The 12349-nt window shown below is 48.9% G+C and overlaps 1 long non-coding RNA gene across 1 annotated transcript; it reads left to right on the top strand.

The window, feature by feature from the left end:
- Positions 1 to 914: 914 nt before the first annotated feature.
- On the top strand, positions 915 to 11591 carry LOC124240671 (uncharacterized). Its single transcript, XR_006888981.1, has 3 exons — positions 915 to 2635; positions 2720 to 2810; positions 10454 to 11591. It is a non-coding gene; the product is annotated as an uncharacterized LOC124240671 (long non-coding RNA).
- The last annotated feature ends 758 nt before the right edge of the window (positions 11592 to 12349 follow it).

The following is a 12349-nucleotide window of genomic DNA, read 5'->3' on the forward strand; positions in this document are numbered from 1 at the left end:
GAGATGTCAGGCTTCTCCCTGGCCCGCAGCCAAGATCTTGTTTACTGCTCTCAAAGCAAACCCGAGCTCCTTCCTCCCGTCCGGTCCATTTTTCGAAAACATTAAGCTCTTGGCTCACAGTCAGTGCTTCCTGCTTTCATCTGTGAGGGCCAGCAGCAACCATGTCCGGCCAGTGGCCAGAGGCAGCTTACCGCTGCCCCAGAGGAGGCGCAGAGGCCCCTGCACAACCAGGTCTGCGCTCGATGCTTCGATGGCTGTGCTTTCCCTTGTCACCTGCCTCTTCCAGGTACTGGAAGTTGGTCGACTGTCGAAGACGCCATACAAAGGGCAGCATGTGTAACTCGGGCCAGGGGATATAGAATTCAACTGAGAGCTCTGCATCTAGTTCAATCACGCAGTCCCCCAGCTTGGCTGGACACCACATCTGCAACATGGCGGCCCCCTGGGGTTGTCCTCCAGTGTTCTCCTAAGGCCTGGAGTCACTCCCCCTCCTGGCACCCACTAGAAGCCTAATTGAATGCGGCAGGAAGCAGTCACGAGAGCCTTTTAGCATTTCTCCTGTCTTTCAATTGTGTACTTGCTCAACAGGAAGCAAAGCTGGTGGGTTCAGAGAGTCAGGGCCCCTCCCTTCCACTTAACCTTCCCCTGCACACGCATTCCAATTTCAAAGGTATGTTGTTTTCCTTCCACTAAAAGTTTTGTCCTAATTACCTGGAGGCATCCAGGTGTGGCTGAAAATATGCTCAACCCCTGGAGTAAAAACCCACACCTAAGGGCAGCGAACGGAGGGGCAGGGCCGATGAGTGCTGAGAGCAACCTGTGGCTGTTTACCTGGTGACTCAGTCAGGACGCAGAGGCCAGATGGCTGGCACCTTGCAAAGGCCCACGGGTGCTTTCGTTTGATTGCTTAAGAGTAAGTTCCCCAGAAAGGGGGTTTCACACGTCCTCACCCTTTCTGTAGCACCAGAGGTGCCTTACACTGCTCTTTGAGCTATTATCTTGGGGAATAAAATAGAACTTTTCATTATGTTTCCCTGGCATTCAAGGTCGGGTAGAAAGATGAGAGTTTCAATTATTGAACTGCATCAAGGTGCACAGGTACGTAAATTTAAAACATATATCAAAATAGTTTTTGTGTCTTTTTCCATATAATAATTTCTAATCTTTATTTGTCGCTATAGTCTAAAGGCTTATGTCTGCTCCAGGTTCATTTGTTGAAACACCAAAGGTGATGGTATTGGGAGGCGGGGCCTTTGAGAGGTGGTTGGTTACGAATGGGATTAGTATCCTCATAAAAGGGGCCTGAGAAAGCTCCCTCCCTCCTCCCCATGTGTGGATGCAGTGAGAAGTTGGCAGTCTGCAACCCAGAAAAGGCCCTCGCAGAACCGGCTCTGCTGGCACCAGGATCCCGGACCTCCATCCCCCAGAACTGTGAGAGGACATCGCTGCTGTCTGTAAGCCGCCCAGCGTAAGGTGGTTTTGTTATAGCCTGAACAGACTAAGACATGTGTCAGGTACCCGGTTGTGATCAGCACGTGGAAGTGCCTGAACTGATGCTATATGAGTACAGTTAACACTAACAGACAGCAAAAAGGGATGGAGTGGGCTCCCCTTGGTCTCTGGTAATGGAGACTGCAGGTAACTCTCCCAGGGCCCGGGAGAGAAGCCCAGGAGCCTTGATCCGAGTCCCACACAGGGTGAACCTCCCTGGCTTCTTGCTCCTCATCAGCAGCAGGTAGAGGGGAGAGCTCGGAGACTTCTGCTGTTTTTGCGAGATAGGAAGTGTGCGTGAAGGCGCTCTGTGAAGAGTGAGTGAGGCGCTGTCCCGCATGAGCATCAGAGCGGCAGAGGCGGCAAAGAGGAGTGTCGGCAAGCCACGTTGCTCTGCTTTGGTGCACACCTGAAACCACGCCTTCGAGCCTTTTCCTGAAAGGTGAAGAATCTGTTTCATTTCTTTGAAGGTTTCTCTTTGGAAGAACTTAAGTCAAATGTCATTTAATGCTATGTAATTGTGCTTCTCAAATGTTAACGTGCACACAGGTCCCTGGGGATGGGTTAAAATGCAGCTTCTGATTCACTGAGTCTGGGGTGGGCCTGAGTCAAGCTCCCAGACGATGCTCATCTGCAGGTCTGGGGTCCACACTTTGGGTAGCAAAGCACAGAGTGAGTGGGAAACGCATCCTGGGAAGAGGAGCTATCTCTTAAAAGTCAGTGACTCCGCTGTCTTCCATTCTCTCTCAAACTCTGCCTTTCCCAGTGGGCACCACAGTAGGGCTAATGAACCAGAGTGGAATAGGGCCATCGACTTGTGACTTGGCACTAGGGTATCTGTAACCGGTCATCCAAGCATCTCTCCTCTGAGACTGAAGTGCTGAGGGTCTTGGCCCCACTGGGTGCCTCCAAGGCAGGATGGCCTGGATCATCCTGGCATGGATCATTCCGTTGTCCCACTGATGAGCCCACCCAGTGGAAGGGGTCTCTGCACATCTACCCAGACACAGGACAAGGAGCCTCCGCGGTGAGTAACTATATTTTTCCTCAGCATTTCCTATGTCACCCATGTGTCACAGAGGTCCATGCAAGAGGTGCTTCCTGGAGTTTGGGGAGAAATGACGAGCAGTCCTGCAAAGTCAAGGTAGGAGCTTCTTTCCTCCCCCTGCTGACCCCTGGGCTCCTCCTCCATGAGGCCGTGGTATAACTTTCCTTTTTCCTTTCTTAGAATTTGCCCGAAGGTGCCTGAGGAGTGGTCAGTAAATCAAACTGCCTTTTCTTGTTTCTGTGCTGCTTGGTGGCCAGCATTCCCGTGCTCGGTAGGAAAGCCCCGTGATGCTAACCCAGATGTGAGGAAGTGATCCCCTTTTGATTAGACTGTGTGTTACACAGCTTCTTTCCTTAGCATGGTTTCCTCTCCCTGTCCCGTGAGTCAGCGGTCTTATCTGTCCCACTGCTCATCAGCTCAACAGCCTCCCCCGGATGCTCTCATGCCCCCTCATTACTTCAGCTCCCGACACCATACCCTGTGCTCTGTCCACTCCTCAACTCTGCCTTCCATGGGTCTCAACTTCACATAAACAACTCCCAGCTGTCCGGCTCGTAAGGCTGTCTCACAGGCACCTTGTGCTCAACACATCCAAAAAGCAAGCCATATTCTTGCCTAGACCGGCTCTTCCTCCTGAGTCCTCCATCCAGCAATTCTTGCCAAACATCCTCTCCATCCTCCTCACTACCCCATCCTTCCAAAACGCAAAATCTGGGATGGCGATCTCACAAAATCGTATGGCCCCAAATACCCTTTATATGCCAATGACTCTAATCTACATAACATCTCCACCTGTGTGTCTAACTCACGCCTCAAAATAAACATGATCAACAAGACCTCTTTATCAAGTCAGCCCTGAAGGCCTAGTGGTTGAGGCTCAGTGCTCTCGCTGCTTTGGTGGCCCCAATTTGCTTCCTGTGAGTTGCCATGCTGTGGTGGGGGCTCACATAGAAGAGCTAGGAGAAGTTAGAACTAGGATGTACAACCATGCACCGGGGCTTTGGGGAAAAGGAAAAAAAAGAAAGACTTCTTTATCTAACACAGCCCACCCCAACCCACCAGTCTTCCCCACTTCGGTAAATAGCACCACCATCCACCAAACACTCAGGCCAAGAAGCTAGAAGCCATCTTGGACTTGTCTCCATCTCACACTCCACATTCAGTCCTTCAGCAAATCATGGTGTCTTCACATTGAAAGTATATGCCACCCCTAATCCAACCCCCTCTCACCACCTCCCCTCAGAGTTCAAGTCTCCATCACCTCTTGGCTTGACTCCACACAGCCTCCTAAGTGGACTCCCCGGTGTACTCTTCCCCCTTCCTTTCCATTCTCCATACAACCGGGTGAGATGTATGCAGCATAAATCAGATTGGATCCCTCCCCAGTGGCTTTCCAGCCCACTTGAAGCAGAGTCCACACTCCTTCCCATGGTTGACAAATGGCTGACTGTTTGTTATAGGCATCCATCCCAGTACCGGTCTATAGGTCAACACATTAATTTACCTTCAAATGTTTTGGAGCTATGGGAGCAACTGAAAATGGGAAAGGAGAAAATAATGATCTAATTATTATTAGGTAATTAATATTTATTCATTTGGATTAAAAATACATGCACACATAGACACATATCTGAATGTTCACACAGACACGAAAGTTTTAAATACAACCAATATATGAATTTATATAATAAATGCATAAGAATAGGATCCTTATAGGACAAATAGGATCCTGCATTTTCCTTTATAATGTGATGTCTACCAATCCAGTTCCAGCACATTCCGCTGCCTCTTGCTGGTGACTTCTGCTTACTGCTACAGACATTTCCAGTCAGGTCACTTGCCCACCAGCTACTTCCTGTGGCACATGCCCCTTCTGGAACCTTGTCTTTGAGCTTCTTGCTCTCATCTTGGCTGTCCCCTGCAGCACCCTTCTCCGTGGTCTGGGGCTGTCCCTGGACACAGGCCACTGTGCAGTTTGGGGATGGAACTCTCACTTGCTTCTTGACAGAGGGAAATGCTGACAAGCAGATTAAGAATAAAAATACCAAGATCCTCTTTTCCTGAAGGCTTTTAAAATACTGGAACCTCAAGGGGAGATCTGGAGTGAATATGGAATTAGCTGTCAGGGGAAATCCTGAGGCTGAAATAAGTAGGATGTGGGAAAATAATGGAACAGCGTTCTTGGGTTTGAGTTCCTAAGCCACGGTGTTAAGTAATTGGCATAGAATCTGGCTCCTTATGTGACAGGATAATTTATTTCATACCATATAATATGTGACAGTAGCCACAATACTTTTCGGGGGAGATGGGTTAAATAAAAATTATTATGTAACTTAACGTTACTGTGACTTCAGTTATTTCCTCTTCTCTGTCACTTACAAAAAACTGATTAACAAAGAGTGAACAGGGGATGGGATGGACTAGGATTCAGGAAAAAGATCCTTCTCCTGTGTGACATTGAACAAATTATCTTACCTCTCTGGACCCCGCTTTCCTTATATGTGAATTATCTCACAGGTGACTGACCTAGACTCATTCAGCAAATATCTGTTGTAATCCTTCACCTTGTCTCAGGCACAGTCCCTTCATAAAATTCATTAATCTTATAATAAGTGACAAGCGTTAAAATGCATCATATAAGAAACGCTGAAGATCCTTTACCTAATTCACTAAATGACATTCTGCATGACAGATTCTAGTGTCAACTAGCAACTCCAACATCCACTGAGGAAGTCTTACCAGAAGTTGCAAGTGATCCATCGCCAAGATTTCAAACTCCACAGTCCCCTGTCTGGCCACTCCCCCGTTCTTCTTCATTCCCTCCTCTTCCTCAAGCTTCCTGTAGCAAACTGATTGCAAAAACGGTCCCACATACTCCCCACTCCAGCCTTGCCCTGCATCCAGCCCCCCGTGATGCGCCTTTGAGGCTTCCTCCTCAGAAGTACAGTCTCTTTCTCCAGTCCTGAGTGTGGCCAGGCTGTGACTTGCGGTGGCCAGTAGAACGTGGAGGAAGTGACGGGTCCCAGTCTCCCATCTGGTCCTGCTTGCTCTCCTGGAACCCAACCCTCGCCATGGAACGAGCTCAGGCTAGTCTGCCGGCTGACGAGAGACCACACGGAGCAGACACCAGTCAGTCCGGTTGTCCCAAACATGTAGAGAGTCCAGTCTAGATTAGAAGTCAAGCAACTGAGTCACAAACTCAAAGCAAAACCTTCGGAGCCAAGGGGAAGTCTACTGGTGTCTGCCATTGAGGTTCTGTGGTTGTTCAGTTCGCAGTAACATGTGACAATAGGTACCCTTCTTGACTTTGTCCCCCAGTGAATGGTTATCGCTCGTCCCTCTCTTCTCTCCATGGTTTCACCTGCCTTTCTATCCACCTTTATCCTGAGGCTGATGTTTAAGCAAAGATCCAGTTGAGAGATCAGGTGAGAAAGGCCTGATAGATTTCAAATTCCTGGCCCTAGGTGATCTTGTGGTCGGGGGCATTGCTGACCTTGGCTTGCAGGCGACACCCCAAGTCAAATCTCTAATTTCTAACTCCAATTTGGGTCTCTTTGATGCTTTGCTCTTCCTGTCTCTTTTACAGCATGGGCATTCTCCCTCACCTCCTCTGTCCTAACCAACCAACATTGGTCCTGGTCCTGCACAGGTGATCCTTGGTCCCCACGATGTTGTTCACCGAGTGGAGCTCCCTCCTGCCTCCTCTCTCCACTACGTTCTCCCTCCTTTTCACACACCCTATCTTCCTTCCTTCTGCCTCATCCGTAGTCCGTCAGCTGTTCAATGAGCTCTTAATGGGAACCTGTTATGTGACAAGGACATCATTCCGGTTTGAGTCACTCTCAGTCTAAACAGTGTGGGCGGGTTGGTGGGAAACAAGCATGGGAGAAAATAAATGACTGGCTTGTGTCACTAGAGCCTCGTATCAAGAACAAAGACTGTTGGAGACACCAGAAGCTGCAGCCACTAATTTGGTTTTGAAGAGTCAAGGAAACTTGAGAGATGAACTGTCAGCTCCACCTTGGAAGGAAGGCAAAAAGGCCTTTTCCAGGTGGAGAGAAGAAGACAGAACGTGTCCGTCCCTTCCCTCCCTGGTCGCTCTCTCCCTAGCCCTCTGCAGTCTGGCTTCGGCCACCGCCAGCCGGGGAAAAGGTTGTGTTGACAAGCTTCCAGTTACCAAAACAACCCATTGCTCCTCTGGAGCCCCCTCTGGTGACTCATTCCTGGTGAGTGAGGTCACGGCACCATTTCTTGAGTGCCACCTCGAACCAAACACCTCGAATCCCGTTTCACTCTCACAATAACTCTCATTTAAAACACGAGAGAACGCTGACAGAGAGAGCTTAGACCAAGTCCCAAGGTTTCGTGACCACAGAGGAGCAGGACCAGGGCTTACACCTGCGTCTGTCTGCTTCCAAACGTGTGCCCGCAGCTGCCCTGCCCTCCCTCCTGGGCCCCGGTGGCTGAGCTTCCCCGGCCTTCACCCTCCTTGCGTCCTCTGCTCTCTAAAGCTCATCTACCCCACGTTTCCATCAGTGAGCCTCTCGGTGCTTCATTTCCTTCCTCTGTGATCTGGCTCTTAGGTTTCTGCTTCCATCTCGCTGCAGCCGCCTCTCAAATCCCAGAAGCCAGGATCTTGCATTCATAACGCCCTACAGGATGCCTTAATTTGGTTTTCCTCATGGCATCTTAAATTCAACACATCCAAAATTGGATCCCTGTCTTCCCTGAAAGCCAGTTCCACCTCTTGACCGCTTTCTCAGTCAATGAGGCTGAAACTCAGAGCGGGCAGCTTACTTCTGTCAGCGCTGTTGGCCTTCCCCACATCCAATCAATTTCTGTCTTTGAGATGTCAGTCAAATCCATCCCATCCTTGCCACTCCCACTGATAACATGACTTATTACACCTAGACATCCCGTCCCGTTTCTCTCCCCTTCAGTCCACCTCTGTGGCGTAGCCAGGGTAATCATTTCAGACGCTGAGCTTGGATTATGTCACTGCTCTATGAACAAAACCTTCAGAGTTCCTCCTTGTTATGGAAGGAAGTCCAAACTAAATGTTGGTGTTGCAGCCCTTCCATCTCTAGCCCCGACTCCAGCCTTATGTCATAGCTCATCAGCACATCCATGGCCCAGGGCGGGAAGGAATCAGATGCCCTCCCCCTGTATCTTCAAGGGTCCTGCTTTCTCCTGTCCCCTAAATCTGCCTAACTCCATCCTTGGAGGCCCTTCTCCCTTGTCATCTCCCCCTCTAAGGCTTCCCAGATCCCCTCAAACACACGACTGATTCAGAGCACTTTTTTGGGCCCATTTTTGCCCCTGAACTGGGGTACCTGCTTTATCCCTTTACTAACGTCTGCCATGTTCTTTGAAGTTCGGAATGAGTGATTGTCCCCTCTCTCATGAATCTTGACTCTCGTGGGTGTAAATATTTAGAAAATGGACTCCAAATAATCAGTTATGGTTATAGGAGCATGGTGGTAACTATGGTTTCCTAACTCAGAGGTAAGCCCTTTAGAGATGTGAAACTCTCCCACAGAGCAGCCTGGAGAGGAATGCCTGTGGTTGCTAAGGAGCAAACAGCTTTAGGGGAGCTTAGAGCTGGGGGTGGGGGGGCCTCTCACTGATGCAAGTTTTTGCACCAATCCTGTTGGATCCCTCAGAGAATGTGAGTGTTTGGGTCTTTGAAATCATTTGTTTGTGCAATTGTGGGTTGGTATGAGAAAGCAGTTCTGTAGAGAACTAACTTGGGATTTTGAGAAATGACTTTTGTGGCCAGTTTGGGTAGGCCAGCTCTCCTCTTCTGTTTATTTTGGCAGGGCTGTTCTTGAAAGATATGATTATGTGTAACTCAGGCAAATAGATCATAAGTGTATATCCTTTTTTTTTTGGCCTCTTGGGTTTAAAAAATCTATTCATAAGAGGAATCTTAGATGTTTCTTTAGAAGGTCTAACCAACTGATATTGGCATTTTGAGAAACCCTCTACCTGAATCCCTCATTCACTGAAAATTATGTTAAACTCCATAATGTGCACATTTTTTTAAACATGTGGAGACGTTACAAGGAATAAAATACAATCTGAGTGGGGGGCAGCAGAGGCCAGCTTTCCCTCCAGAAGCCAAGGTATCTTAATGGAAAATTAAGTTGTCCTCCAACCCACACTTCTCACCCCATCAGCAGCGAATACACAGATTTCCGCATCTAGTGAGTTGGATGTTCCATATTATGCTCTAGTTAAGGTTCAAAACCCTGAGGTGGTGTCCTAAAGGCAAACACACAAGCCAGCAAACCCAAGAGATTTCCTCTGGTTCACAGCTCCTTCTCCTCTTCCCCTCTGTCCTCCCTTCCTCCCTCCATCTCTCTCTCTCTCTCTCTCACTCTCTTTCCCTCTCCTTCTCTTCCTCCCATCCCTCTCTCTCTCTCTGTCCAGGCAGATGTTTCGATCATGTCCATTGACCTACTAGCTGCCATGACACCACTGCCCACTCTCTTCTCCTTCCGACCCCTCTTCACTTGCTTGCTAGAACAGCTCACCTGCAGGTGTTCCTCCTTCCTCTCAGCCTGCCCTTATTTGGTCTGTTTTGCTTGTTCCTTTACTGGCCACACCTCCCAACATTATCCTGCATGCCTCTGGCCTCAGACGTATTTGCTGTCACCACGGTCACACCATCCAGTCCCATGGCTGTAAATGTGCAAACACCATCTATATGCCGATGGCTCTCCGCTTGACGTCCGTCCCCTGATCCGTATCCTGTGGCCTCCTCGGATTGTGCCCTTGGATGGCTAATAAGCGATGGGAGTTTAACACGTCCAAACAGAGTGCCCTTCCATGCTCCTTATCCTTCCTGCCGCTTCCCCAACCTGCTCTAAGGCAACTCCTTTCTCCCTGTCGCCTAGGCAAAAAGAGGTGGCGAACTCCCCGCTCTCGAGGGCAGGGGATCCTGCTGTGGGTGCCTCCTCGCCTCCCACCGATGCCCCTGCCCAGCTGCCCGTCTGTCTGGATTCCAGTTCCTTCCTCACTGCTCTGCCTGCCTTTGTTCTTGCCTCCTTTCAGTTCATTCTTTATTAAGAAGCACTTTGACTCTGTTAGGAAAATAGGTCAGATGCGTCCCAACTTCACTCCGAGTAAAAGTCTAACTGTGTCCTGAAAACCTTTCCGTTGGGCTCCCAGCTCCTTCTCTGAAAGCTTCTCCTGGAAGCTCCTGTTTCCACTGGCTGCTGCTGCTCCCAGGTAACCCCATGGCCATATCTCGCCAGGTCACCGTATGGCAGGGCTAGGCGTCCACCCATGTCTCCCACCTGCTCCCCATGAAGGGCAGCTCCCTGTGCCCCATGACCTCTCCCTCCGGCACCATGGCCTTGTCTGAGGGAAGCCCTGAGCTGTGCTCTCCAGCCGCCAAGCTCTCAGCACCTGGAGTCACGGCTGCCCCAGGGCCAACTCGCTGGGAAGGCTCCTCCATTGCTTCCTTCCCTCCTCCTTCCCCTCTCTGCTTCCCCACTGTGCTTCCTGGAGTTCCCTCCCAAATACGTGACTTGAACCCAAATCCTTGGCTCAGGGACTGCAGGGTGGGGCAGGAGGGGCGGGGGGATATTAAGAGTGTTACTTTCTCAGTCAATACTTCCCTGGCTACTTATTTAAAATGGAAACTCCAGCCATGACCACCAGGTTCTTATACGCCTTTCCTAACTGTCTCTTTTTGCTCCTTGTCCCTCTCACAGTTCTGTGCATTTTATTTATCTTGCGTATTGTCCACCCTTCCCATCAGAAGGCATGTGACGTGGGGCAGTGGTGTCTGTGTTGTGCACTCCTGCTCATTCAGGCCCCAGAAAAGTGCCTGGCATACAATAGGCATTCAATAAGTTCTTTGTGAATCTTTTGTCTTGACAAAATGGGACATTTCTTTTCAAACAGGTGTAACATTACAGAACCCTGGAGTTGGGAGAGGCCCCGGATGGAACTGAGTCCTACTTCCTTGTCAGTGCAGAGAGCCCGGGATGACCTTCCTGACAGGTAGTCGGGCATTGCCCTCTCCTGGAGTTATTCTTGTGGTGGGGATTGGCGACGTTGCACAGGCTGTTCCTCCGCTAGAGACCTCAGCTCCAGCTGATGAACATTTCTAAGAGAATGCTGATTCCCAGGCAGAGCTCGTGCTGCAAGGGGGGCAGGCTCCACCTGCAGGTCCGGGATGGACAACTCAGCCTCCGTCTGGCTGTCGAGTGGTTTGGGACTGCTGCGACGGCATCGGAGGGAGTTGCGGGCTCGAGGAAGGGGTTTCCCAGCCTTACTGAGAGGTCTTCTAGAAGTGACTCACCCAGTGGACTTAAGTAAGTTCTCAGGTGATCAGCCCAGGACTCCAAGAGGAGCCAGCCTGGGAGGGAAGCTGCTGAGGATGGATGAGCAGAGAAATGGACGGAACCTGAGACTGACGGCACGGTGGCCTCCTGGCTCCTCCAGTCATGGAGCAAACCCTGCCTTCGGACTTAACAGTCATAGGAGCCGCTACATTTCTTTATTAATTAAACTAGTTTAATTCAGGATTTCTGCCATCCTACCTGGCACACACACAGTATGCAGGAGAGAAATATTGTAGACATATTTCCAAGGAATCAGTCAACCGTGAAGGAATTTCTGATGATACAGCTGATATCTGGTATGGCAGTCACCTTTCCATGGCACCCTAAACTCTCATCGCAATGAATCCTGACCTTCAGTAATCTCTTCTGAATTTTATAAATAAATGCTAAGTAGGGAAATAGAGTAAGTTTCTTTTCAGTCAATCAACTGGGTTTATTTATTTATACTGGTATCTACGTCCACATGTAAAAAATCCATTATATAAATTTTGAAATAATCTGCTCCTTGATATATAAATTTAGTTGCCTTCAGTACAGATTACCAGTTGTCCCAAGATTATGCATTTTATAATTTAAATCACACTTGATATTATAGGGAATAAAGAGTTCTCTAAAATCACAAAAAAATATGTTTATTTAACATAACTCGAGAAGTTCATGGAAACAGTCCAAATTATAATTCAAAGTTGAAAAGGATATATTGGGCTAAAGTGTCTAAAACCTAAGGAAGAAACCATGACTTAATTTCATTGTCTTGGGTGGTAGGTGTATTAAACATATGTACTTAACTAGAAACTCAGCCCTGGCCTTATTAGATATCTTAAGCCCTACTAAGAATCTTCAATTTTTAAAAAAATGGTATTAAAAGTTGCAAATCAGGACACAAAGTCTGCGAATGGGATAGGATGTTGGAATCTGAACCCTGTTGAACAATTTCACACAGTGAGTGGTCAGATCTCTGATGATCCCCTCATATGTATAAATTCATACATAAATACAGGAATTAAAATGAGTCAGCTCATTCATAAAATATGAGTTGTTTGCGCATGTTTTCCAAGCACTGCTGGGAAAAGAAAAAAGGGACAGAAAGAAGTAGGCTCCTGAAAGAGGTAACTTTCGTTGGAGATAATCGTCGGACGACTTTGCAGCGATTCTCCCACAGTGCATGCCCTCACTCAGCGCTGCCCGGCCCGCCTTGGTGGGCAAGAAGCGGTGCCTTTTCTCAAGGCCATATTAAAGCGCACGTTCCCTCTAACGACGCCAGTGAAGGCAGGACTGGGGTCTGCTGCCGACCTGGGAAAGTTTTAATGGTTGAACTCTGCACAGCCCGGCTGGGCGGAGCAGCAGGAGATGAAGCGCCTCTGCAGAACCAACCAGCCGGCAGGCATTCCCGAGCCGAGGAAAACACTTTAATTAATATGTAAAACAGCAGTGGGAAGAAGAGCCAGGTTAA

The sequence above is a fragment of the Equus quagga genome, chromosome 6 (genome assembly GCF_021613505.1).
Source record: "Equus quagga isolate Etosha38 chromosome 6, UCLA_HA_Equagga_1.0, whole genome shotgun sequence".
Lineage (NCBI taxonomy): Eukaryota > Metazoa > Chordata > Mammalia > Perissodactyla > Equidae > Equus > Equus quagga.